Source organism: Taudactylus pleione, unplaced genomic scaffold (assembly GCF_031769625.1).
Source record: "Taudactylus pleione unplaced genomic scaffold, aTauple2 ptg000005l, whole genome shotgun sequence".
Lineage (NCBI taxonomy): Eukaryota > Metazoa > Chordata > Amphibia > Anura > Myobatrachidae > Taudactylus > Taudactylus pleione.
In genome coordinates, this window is record NW_028284408.1 from 11995001 (window position 1) to 12007821 (window position 12821).

At 39.6% G+C, this 12821-nt stretch overlaps 1 protein-coding gene across 5 annotated transcripts in view; it reads right to left on the bottom strand.

Moving 5' to 3' along the window:
• Positions 1-12821, bottom strand: part of SUGT1 (SGT1 assembly cochaperone of MIS12 kinetochore complex) — a 126665-nt gene that overhangs the window by 28090 nt on the left and 85754 nt on the right. The window lies entirely within an intron of this gene.

Below are 12821 nucleotides of genomic sequence, written 5' to 3' on the forward strand. Positions count from 1 at the left end.
GCGGGGGGGGTGAAATTATCTCACATTTGAAATGCGGATTGTAGTAAATAGCGACGTTTGCCTTTTAATATTTTTATTAAAATGCAGGATCAATTTAAATATATATTTAAACATGTTTATATTATAAATATATCAAATTCAGGTATTTACATATGGTTTGGTTGGATTAAGTGGTTCTTTTCAAATCTACAAATTATTATGCTGATATCCCCAAATTCAGCCCCTGATATCTCCAATGCAGGTCATTTTGATACAATAGAGTACAAGAAAAAAACCTGCAAACCTCAAAAGCATAGACCTGTCTCGCATCCCCTTCAAAATCCTACAAATGTCCCTTATTAATCTAGCAAACTGATTTCTATCCATAATCTATTCCCTGCAGCCATCTCAGATAGTGTTTCCACCTCATCCGCAGCTCCAGGCCTTTAAGCAGACAAGAAGTTGGGGCTGGACTCCTTCTCTTCCCACGCTGCACAATCACATCTTTTGAAATATATAGTGGGACTTATGAATAGTTAAACCTTTTTCTGTTTATTAAGTGTATAATATGCATTTCACACCCATTACCAAATCTTGGAGAGGTAGAATGGGGGAGGGAAGGGGCAAGCACAGACATAGTACAGTAATAGTAAGGGCATGTTCAAGTAATTAGGACGGATACGTTCAGTATCGCAACACAGGGGATGCTGGCACTTAGAATACTGGTGCCGGAATCCCGGGTTATGTTTAGGTTGCGGGGAGGGGGAGGTTAGGCACTGGGGGAGGGTTAGCTTCAGGCACCGGGGAGGGTTAGGATACCTACAAACAGATGTCGGTATCCTAACCCTGTCAGGATGCCGGCATCGGGATTTTTACCGCCCTTATCCCGAGCTCAGGCATCCTGTACCCATCCCATTGGGACGAAGGTAGACCTCAAGAAACACACATACATGTACCTATCACAGCAGGTGTATATCTTGTGGGAGCTGGATAGCTGATGCGAGAAGATGCAATGATGATCAGCAGCACTAGCTAGCCCTTTTTGATGTACTTAATTCATAAGTATAGCTGCAATATTTTCTAAAGTAGTGGCCATCTATTTGCATTATAGTTCCATTTGGCCTACTGTAGGAAAATATTACATTTGAGTTTAAAAATGAAAACAAATTAAAAGTTTAAACAGGCGATTGTATTTAATTATACTCTGCATGGTAAATACGAATTTAGCATTCATTAATAACACTGTCCGACAGTATTCTCCCTTGTTTATATGTTACATAATTGTGTACGTACAGAAAGGGTAATGCAACTTTTGCACTTACTTCTAATACGGTCAAGACCAACTCTACACTATCTCTGCTTTATCATGGTGTATAGTTATACTACTCCAGATAGAAACCTAGCACATGCTCTATTTATATACTGGTAGAAGCACCCAGAGATGCGTCTGACCAAACATATTAATGTAACTGCACTTTCACACATTCGTCTTTTTCTTCTAATGTCCAAAGTGGAAATGCATCCAACTCTACACGAACCCCAGTATCCGGATTTACATCACATTCACAATCCATGGCCAAGTCTCTGCCTGGTTCTTCTCTTGTGCCTCCAAACTAGTCCCTCTAGGTTCCAAATGGCCTGACTTCTTACTCATCATGATGGCCACTGTCTTCATCATGTTCTCTGTGTAGTTCAGTGTACATAGCAGCAAGCGGGAATTGACACATTGGGGTCAATTCAATTAGGAGCGAGTTTGCAAAAGCCAGTCTGTTTCTTGAAACATCCATCGTGTGAATGTACTCACCCGAGAAATGTAAGATTGAATCAGAAATTACAATTTGCGGTACATGTGGCGGGCCAGGGTCTGTGTCTTCCTTTGCAGACTTCCTGACCCCGGCAGCGTGAAACCACTGGCCATCCTGCATAACCTGAGGGTTACTCAGTCGGCCGATGTTCAAGCAAGTGATCTGATGGCTGTATCCTTGGACGCAGCTGCGGATTACCTGCAGGGGTCATCTATTACAGACGCCTCCTGCTGCTTTTGCATATATTAGCATTGTTGCTGTGTCAAAAGACGCAGCAGCAATGCTAAATTAGTTCAAATCAGAATCAGGCCCTGTGTCCCAACATTTATCTTTAAAGATATACCCTACATTTTCACCTACACAGCGGGGTGCCCACAAAAAAACAGTGAATTTCCTCTGAAAAATCAATGCGAGTTTGGAATTGAATTGCAAATGTAATTCGCAGTGGCTCACAGGACCCACCTCGCGCCTAATTGAATTAACCCCATCGTAATGTTGCTACTTTTACACTCAACATTAAAAATGGATCAGGGGAACTTTTTGTATTTGTGTTTGTCAGGAACGTATAAGAAATGAAGATATTTGAAATTTGTTTGTTAACTTTTCCTATGCACGCCAGACCGGGTGTCTTTTAAATGATATGAGATGAATTTCCACACTATTATTACCCTTTATATACATTACAAAGCGTTGCAATTGTATGTAGGGTGCAGGTGGTGTGGTGGTCATAGGACCTGGAGTGCTACGGTGCCCTTCAAGACCCCTGTCCTGCTCTGAAAAGAGCAATATAGAGGCTTCCTCTGAATGAAGCATGCTTAGGAGAATGGAGGCCGGGAGGCTAGAATGGCATTACCAGGCCTCTATCCAAGTTAACCTGCAATGCAATGTTCGACCCCTGTGGATGTAATATGTAACATTCCATATTAGATCATCTTGTATGACATATACTCTACACAGCCGTGTGGTTATTTGATTGGCCTCACTTAGCAGTTTCTCTGGAGGATAACTCTGCATTCCCATATTCTCGCGTTACTGCAAATAAGGCGGCACTGATTATCTGCTGTGCTTTACTTTATTTACTACTACTTCCCTATTGGGTTAAATAGGTCAGCCCTCCGATGCATACATATCATACAGTATTAGCAAATTTTTATATTTTTGGATGAGTGATCCAATATAATCAGATCTAATTTTTTTCTATTTGAAAATTATGAATGCAATATCTTTAATGGGTTCAGTATGTATATATGTATATATGTATATATATATATATATATATATATATATATATATATATATATATAATTAAATTTAATTTGGAAATGGCAAATGGGGACACATTTTAAACCAGAATGTACTATATAATGAATCAGAAGTATGAACAAACATGACTAATTTAATTAGAAATGTTTTGGTTAGGCCTAATACACAAAGGAGTTATTAGGAGTTCAAATCATATTCTTAAACTCTGGTAAATGCAAGTGTAGCACTTATAGGGGAATTCAATTAGTCCCGATTTTCATGCGGATAAAACGGGACTTACCACATTTGTTTGCCTTCGGACAATTCAATTAAAGCCCGAAAAAATTACCTGTTTTCAGACATATACACATAAGTTCATGGACATATGTGTTTTCGTAGCAGGCTTCCCGTTCCTGAAAAAAAAATCACCGATAAGGGCTGACAGTGGCCACACTTCAGCACTAACTGAAAAGCCCCCAGGGGATCAATTAGCTAAATAAATTCCCCCCCATAGTCCAAAAACGTAAACACTAAAGCTGGGTACACACTTAAAAGATATATATGCAGATCGACTGACCTGCAGATGAAGGTTGTTCATACACACTGAACAACCATCATCTGTCATCTGGCCGCAGGTCCCACGGGCAGGGGGTAGAGTCGTGCCGCCCTCCCTGTGCCCTCTGCAGCAAGTGTATGGGCTGTTGGTTGACCACCCATACACAGAGCACGATGAGCAGATATATCTATACACGATATGTCTGTGAATTACACGATATGTCTGTGAATGACGTTGTTCAGTGCAGTGGATAGATGTTCCCCATCAAGGCTTCTGCATCCTTTGCATTTCAGGCACTGATTGAATTATTTCCCTGCTATTTCACTTCTTTCTTGTTCAAGTGGAATATACAGTAACTTGGAGTTCTTGTTTCAAATTTTTTGCTTTTTTACATATAATTTTCGGGTGTTTAGGAGTATTAGAAGGTGCCAGTACTTGCAGAGAATATTCTATGTTCGTCACTGGCCACAATGAAGTTAATCTGTCTGTTTGGAAGTTTGTACAAAGTTGATAAGAAAAATATTACATGTTCGCATCCTTTGTCGTGCTGGAAGCATGTGTACAGTGATCGGAAGTCACTGGTGCATAGTTTGTATGTGCTCTTCCATTTAATTTTTTCCAATATTTGTAGAATTTGGATGATCTCTCTTAAATGGCTTTTTTGTTTGGAGACCAGTGGTTGGAAGAACTGGTTGATGTAGTGGGATAAAATCAGCACTCATCACTGGTTACTTACACACTCTCTGACAAGTCCAACATTACCTGCAGCGCTCACAAGAAATAACACTTGGCACAATATAATGACTTGCAGTGAGAGTGAGCACACCAAGCTGCAGCAAGGAGCTTTGAAACACACTTTGTTCTTGCTTCTAATAGATGACAATGTACAAGGCTTTGGCTATGCTTTTAACAGATGTTGATTTCCAACATCTTCTGCAAGTATAAGACCTAATAATTTCATTTCATTGAAAATAAACTATAGTCCAGTGGTTCTCAAACTGGGTGCTGCAGAGCACTAACGCCACGGATTAGTGGTCCAGGACCAAATCAAATGTCAATGTGATGGTCAGCCACCAGCACTGACTTTGTCTATCATGAAATATGGGGACAAACCGAAGCACAAGTCTGTCCATCACCACAGAACGATTTGCTTAATTTAATAATCTTTGCTGAATTTCTCAATAAGAACTGTTTGGCCAAGAGGTGGCTTGAAAAAGAAAAAAAAAAAAGTGCAGTGATTCAAGAAAGTTTGGGAACCCCTGCTACATATAGTCCATTGAGCATGCACTACAAAGAAAAATATTTTAGGTGATCATTTAGTTCTTCATAAATAATTTGTTCACTAAAAAGTGTTGTCATCCACTGTGTATTAAAATAGATAATGCAGCTTGCTGATCAATAATCAAACATTTCCCTTGGGAAGTTGAGTAGGTGGAGATAAAAGGTGCACCAACACGATTTTAGAATCGTACAATTTTAGCAATATAGTTAAAGGTGAACTGTAATACAGGGGTGATTTAAAACCCATCTTGTTGAAGTTGGAATAGATAACTCTGTAATTGTCGACTCCTACGAATAAGCAGTTTTCATAACAATGTTCTTGCCTCCTAAATTGCAGCCCAAACTCTCTCTAATCACATTGCCTGGTGTTCTTTCTTAGGGAGCCTGTTTGTGTGATAATAGATGGCTCCTGGAATATATTAGCATTTTACACTTAGCTACAAGCTAATCATGCAGAACACCCAACACATGCCTCAATTCTAAAGTCTAATTTTGCATATTTCGCGGCTAACCTCTTAATTTTTCTCCCACTACATACTTTAATCATACAGCAAATTACAACCTGTAACCATAAGTTCGTAAAAAAAAAAGTTTATAAAATGGTAAGAAATGACCTTCCCTCAGCAATAGATCGGCAATACTTTCACTATACAGATTAAACAAATTTGTTGGTACCCTTACAGCTCATTGAGACAATTATCCTGAAAAGTTATTAAATTAAAAGCTATTCTCTAATGTATATCTACATGTAGTGTTCCTGTTAGACTATTTCAGCAGGGCGCGGCACCCTGACGATTTTAATGTGATAAAATGCACCCTGCCCTTATGGAGGCGCCAGGGCACCCCGCGGAACACACACTGACGCCGGCGGGCCTGCTGCACCTCACCTACCACTGTGTCTCTCCCTTCAAACGCTGTCCTGCGGAGGGAGTTGTGGATGAACACTCACCGCTAAGTGAATAGATGCCATGCACAAGGGCATGCCCCAAGCGCGTGCAGCTGTTCCATTATTCTGGACCAACGCCCTGCCTAATTAAAAGCTACAGTGAACACCATCTACATGCCCTTTCTATGTCATAGAATAAAGTAAAGGTACTGTGAAAATATATAAATTATTGCTTACTCTCCAAAGATATTCTAATATAGCCTGGACACATTTGTTGGTACCCCTTAGAAAACATAATAAATCATTGGATTATAGCAGTGGTTCCCAAACTGTGTGCCGTGGCACTTGCAGGGGTGCCTCAGGTTGGTGGTTCACACCAAATCAAATTATTTATGGTCAATATAATGTTAATAATGACAAACAGAAGCTCAAACCTGTTCACAACCACATAAATGAACCTAAGGGATGACAGGTAAGCACAATTCACTTAACTTTACTACATTTTTTCAGGATTTCGCAATAACAAATGTTTAGCTTAGGGGTGCCGTGAAAACAATGCTAATACTCTAGGGCGCAGTGATTCAACAAAGTTTGGGAACCTCTGGATTATAGTGATACTTCAAACTATTTGCTTTCTTGAATTAGCATCACACGTCTTCAAACTTCTAATAAGTCATTCAGCCTATTTAAATTGAGAAAAGAAGTCACTCAGCTGTTTGGAATCGTTGTTTGCACCACACTGAACATAGAGAGAATTGTCTGAGGAGATCAGAAAGAAAAGCATGTTAACGGTAAAGGCTACAAAACCATCTCCAAGCAGCTTGATGTTCCTGTGACTACAGTTGCAAATACCATCAAGAAGTTTAAATTCCATGGGACTGTAGCCAACCGTCTGCAAGAGGAAAATTGTTCCAAGATTAAAAAGAAGGATAGTGAGAATGGTAGAAAAGGAGCCAAGAAAAACTTCAAAAGATATACAAGCTAAACGTCAAGGTACGTCAGTGTCTGATCACACCATCCAAAGCTTTTGCGAGCGACATGGGCTCTATGGTTTTGAAACAATCAATATAAAAAGCCTCAGACTGGAATATGGTAAAATGCATATTGACAAGCCACAATGCTTATGGGAGAATGTCCGTAGGACATTTGAGTCAAAACAGGAGCTTTTTGGCAAGTCGGTTCACGGATGAAAAAATTAAGCTTTCTAAGAAGAGAACACCATACCTACTGTGAAACATGGAGGAGGCTCTTATGTTTTGGGTCTGTTTTGCTGCATCTGGCACAGGGTGCCGTGAATCTGTTCAGGGGACAATGAAACCTCAAGGCTATCAAGGCATTCAGGAGTAAAAAAAAGTACAGTGTCAGTAAGCTCTGTCTCAGTCACAGGTCATGGGTCCTCCTACAGGATAATGACCCAAAACACACAACTACAAGCACCCAAGAATGGATAAGAACAAAAAACATTGGACTAATCTGAAACGGCCTCCTATGAGCCCTGATCTGAATCTTATTGAATATCTATGGAAAGAGTTTTCTCCAGACATGTGGTCTGGAGAAAGCAACCATCAAACCTGAGACAGCTGCAGCAGTTTGCACAGGAAGAGTGGGCCAAACTACCTGTTAGCAGGTGCAGAAGTCTCATTGAGAGTTACAGATATCTCTTGATTCCCCCCCCACACCACACTAAACCTCCACCTTACCCACCACCTGCTATCACCCTTCCTCATTCAGAAGCCAGCCACATAGCCCCACACTCCTTATCCCCCTTCTCTAGATCAATATCACCTCCACACTACATCAACCCTAATAATCTCATTCTCCTCTCGCCTCTTAACTCTGTCCCTCTCTCCTGTTCCCTGTGGAAAGCCAGTTTTGTCTATAATAAATTGGTATCCGTTCATGAGCACTTAATCTGCAATGCCTTGATTCTCCTTGCCATCACCAAACCCTGGCTATACCCCTCTGACACCATTGCTCCTGCAAAATTCCTCCATCACTTGGCTTCCTGGCTCTTAATCTTCAAATGGGCCCTCAAGACCCATTTCTTCCTCAATGCTTTCCAGCGCTCATCCTAACCCACTACTCTATGCTCCCCATCTGTGTCACCCCTGTTTGTCTGACCCTCCCCTCAGAATGTAAGCTCTCACGAGCAGGGCCCTCTTTCCTCAAGTGCTTCTTCTTGCCTTACCTTTACTTTCATTTACAATGGCACCTAAAACTGATTACTGACACCCTGCTGCTTATTTAGGTGTTATGCAGCATTGTTTATAAATCATGTACTTGTCCTGCATTGTCTGTACTGTTAATAACTGTTGTCTTTTGTGCTCATTTGGTTCTGTACTTTGTAAGGCGCTGCGGAACCCTTGTGGCGCCATATCAATAGGATAATAATAATAATTACCTCTAAAGGTTGAGCGACAAAATATTAGGTTAAGAGACCCATCATTTCTGCCATTTTCATTTGTTTTATTATTTAAATATTACATTGAATCAAATTCATAGTCTGATTTCTATTAAATATAACAATTACCTTTATCAGTTTTTCATAGAAGGGTATGAACAAATGTATGCATGTCTGTAGTTTGTTTGAACACTTATAAATCTGAAGAAATACCAGCAGCACAGTAAAAGTGTCTAAACCATACAGATGTGTCCTCAAACACTATGGATTTAGTCGCACCAAAGAGTGCCTTACAGCGTGCCAGGTCCCTGACGACTAGGCCAGGCCAAGCCTCCTTCTCACTCAAAATGTTCATCTTATTTGTATGAATATATCAACTGGAAGAGACAAAAACTACTTTGCTAGATTACACCGATCAATTTGATGCGCAACATTTGTATATCTGTGCGCGACTGAGCCTGAATCTGTGTAAGAAGTGCTATGATGCCGCAGCTTTTTCTCACGCCAAGTTCTGTTGTGTTTCATCTACGTGTATATGTTCTGGGATGCAAAGTGCAAAGAAAGAGATGCTACACCTCTCTGAGTGGCGCAGTCACACTGTATGGTGTATGAGGACAAATCTGTACAAACTGACATACAATCAATGATCATACATTTTATAATTAAACACAGAGGTGAGTAAGATGGAGTGCATTAAATACATCACATAAACCTTTAGTAAAATATAAACAACAGAGGGCAGATATATATCTTTTGTTCCATGAACAATTTCCCTAGGAAACGCAGCGATGGGTGGATGAGAGAAGTTGTGGGGACTAATCCTGGTGTCTAAGAACGATTACTGCACAAAATGTAGCACTGATAATTTTGCATGGAGTTGTTGACAACTAGAAAATGACTGATCCAATTAAAAAGAGGCTTGCTCATGTTGTTTAATGTCTACACTTACATACCTGTAATTAAATAACGAGATTAACCTGTCATTCAATAGACCAATCATTTAACCTTAATCTCTGAATACCTGTATCGCGGGAGTGGAGGATTTGGAGTGCATCCCTCTCTATAGGAAACAGTACAAGGCTTTCCTCACACAATGAATATGGCTGTTGGAATTGGGCACATTATGTGTTTTGAGCTCTCTTTATTTGGTTGCCCACTTACCATTTTATTGTTGCAGTAGTGAGAATATTCTATTTCTGGCCATAAAAAAATGACACACGACTATATGGCTCTATGGTGGTCTCTCTTAAAAGGACAACTGTTCCACGTCTGTTTTGTGAAGACATTAAGGGCAGCAATCAATATCAGACGATGCACCGCCGACTGAAACGTAGCTCATTTTACCACGGAATGAGCAATGTTGTAGTTAATAGGCATCTCATTCTTTCTATATCACTAGGATGTAAACAGCACCAGTACTGTGGTTATTCAAAAAGACTTAAGTATTCTACTAAAATAATTCATAACTTTTCTGAAGCCCATATTCAAGGCTTATCATGGTGTGACTGAATGTCAGTCTCTACAACATAATGTATGAAGTCCTGACAAGTCAAGCAATGAAATTTAGAGAGGGTGTTATTTACAACCCAGTTTCCATTTTATTGGAAGCAAGCCACAGGGAGAAAGTACTGCCAATTCCAGATTATACTGAGTAGGCACAGAATTATCAAATGTATTTACATGCCCCCAGTGCTATTTTAATTACTACTAATGTAACTACTAACCCATCAACCCTATAGGAAAATGCCAAACAATGTAATTATATTATGGGACGTTTGTTTGGTGCATGATTTCTAAAATCAGCACAATGAAAACATTGCAGCTCTTCCTCCCATCCTGTCCAGTACAGCGTACCGGATTCCCAGTCTGCCGGCAGCTATGTGTATGCCGTTATAAAATGTCTGAATAGCCACTTCAATAAAATGTACCACTAGAATACATAAACAGCGCCATTTATAAGTTTAAACACCTAAAAAACAAATCTGATAAAGCCATTATAACATGATTACACATAATCTGGTTTTGTTTGCATACCCGCTATCCCCCACTTGTTTTACACATAATCTTGTTTGTACACCCCCCACCCACCCCACTTGCTTACCAGCACTTTCCCCTAGAATCCATTTCTTCGTGACATACAGTATTAACAACTGAAAGATCCATGCAACCCCTAGCAAAATATGTATGTTTATAAGTGTTAGCACACCTTTGTAAGTTATTCTTTTTTTAATGTGCAATATAGTCCCAAACAGTCTAAGTAGCAAATCTAATATATCCTACATACAACTGTTATACAAATTCTCTGGAGAACTTAAAAACTTCTTAAATCAGATCTTCCACCTTCAGGGGACAAGGCACAGACTAAGGGAGGATTTAATTACACGCAATAAAGCTATAACCTTAACGTCAGTGCAGTTTTCGCACACATCGCGTGTTTTGGTGCGATATTTTTGCATCTTTTATCTATGCGCGGTACTGTTTTTCGCACTAACCTATCACAAAAGGCGCAAAAACGCATTCGCCCAAAAACTGTTCGTGGAGTAACCTGCAAAAAGTACGGCACATTTTGGTGAAATCTGTCTGTACCCCCTAAAAAGTCTAACTAACATAGGAAATCTATTTAGAAGTGTTAGTGGCCCTAATAAAAGTATTTGGGGTTCTTAAATTGTGTCAAATGGCTGTTATATACATATTTGTATAACAGTGGAAAAATTATAAAAAGCTATTTTTAGAGCCAAAATAAATACTGCAGTCAAATTAGCGTACATTAAAATGGGTATACAGTAAATAATAAAGGTGATCTCCCAAATACTACTCCTCACTGACCGGACACCTGCTCACTGTCTGGACGCCAATTTCTTCAACGCCCACAATCCAAGATAACTAGGATTTTTCTTCCCTTTTCATCTGGATAGAGCCATTCACAGAGCAGATACTAACTGTCGGGCTAAGCCGCTAAGGAAAGAACCAGGCTCCTCTCACTCACATTTCTTCCACTGCCCGCTAATTAAATTCAACTACCATGGCATTAAAGATCCAAGCTATAAATAGAGAATACCGCTTGGAACTGTGTGTATTCTGTTGCTGTCAGAAGAAGCCATTATACGGAGATCCAAGCTCCACACATAGTGGGGTAGAGCTACTACATCGTGACCTCCGTGTATCTGCCCATACACTCCCACTGTTGGCTCCCTGGGTCTAACATCAACACTCTGAAGCCCCCAATTACTAGGAGAAATATCCACATAAAGCTCCTTATATCTTGGTGGCAAGTGTAATTCGAACTTCAAACTTTTTAAACAAAAGGTATACAATACCAGATAAACCAAAATAACTAGACTGTTGGCTGGAAATCAGATGTGCGGGTCACTACGCTGTAGTTAGAGGAGTATTATTCAAATGTGTTATTGTATACACTTTGTGATATATGTGTTTTTTTTTAAATTGAATGTGATTGATCATTTGCTACTATATTATACATTTCAGTAAATCAAAAACTCATATTAGATACGAACCAAGTATTAATTGAATATGTCAATTGAATTCACCCCCTGGTTCTTAAGCTGCTTTTTTATATATATTGTTGTTCTTTCTTTCGTTGGGACTGACTATCCCACTCAGCTTTGTTGAACCAGGATGTGTCATTCAGCTCTTGAAGCGCTTGGGTTTTTACCTTTTTTCCATTCTACATTAAAAAAAATTTTGAGTCCAACACCTGCAATGTTTTAAAGACAAATCCCATGCATACAGCCCCCCAAAATACTAGACCTACTTACTTAAAACACATTCTCCAACACTTTTAAAATTTTCACCCCAAAAATTACGTAATTATTGGGGAGGTGTCCAAGGGGTTCTGAACAAAGTCCCCATATTTTTAGCCAAAAATAGGGATTTTTCACAACTTTTCACCTGGTTTGAGATGGTGAAAACTTTTCACCAGATTTTTGTCTAAGGAGAATTCACAAGTGTGAAAACTTCGACAATAGATTTGCACAATGAAAACTTTTCGCAAAATTGCGGCTAATTGTGGCTAATGTCTCCAACAATGCACTTCAGCAGTTTGAACTAAGATGTTGTCAAAAGGTCAACAATGTCGACAGTTATGTAGACATTGTTAAAATGTAAATAGGTGAAAAGTTCACACCGTCAGAATGTCGACTTAGCATGTGGGGGGGGAGATTAAGGTTAGGCTGCGGGGAGGAGGCACTAGAGAGAGGGTTAGGGGGAGGGATTATGGTTAGGGAAGAAATACCAGAACACCAGAGAATCACAGCTCTGACCCTTAAGTCACATTCTCTCTCTCTCTCTCTCTATATTATATATATATATATATATATATATATATACATACATACACACACACATACAGTGCTGACTTTCCGACCTCCAGCTATATCCCTCTTCCTAGGAATTGGCAGCAGATGGGTACCATGGAGCACAATAGCATATAGTACATAAGTATCGGCTGTCTTTGGCCTCTATCCTCCTTGCATAAGTATACATTTATAGCCCTTTAGGTGGGAGAAGTCTCTTAGCACGTTTTGATATATCTTTGGCTCTGTGGGTGCACCACTATTTTTACCAAAGTAACTTTGGGATGATTCATGGAAGAGGATTGTTCTCCCCTCATTTCACATGAATTTCCTTATGTAAAAAAGAGATTTATTACAT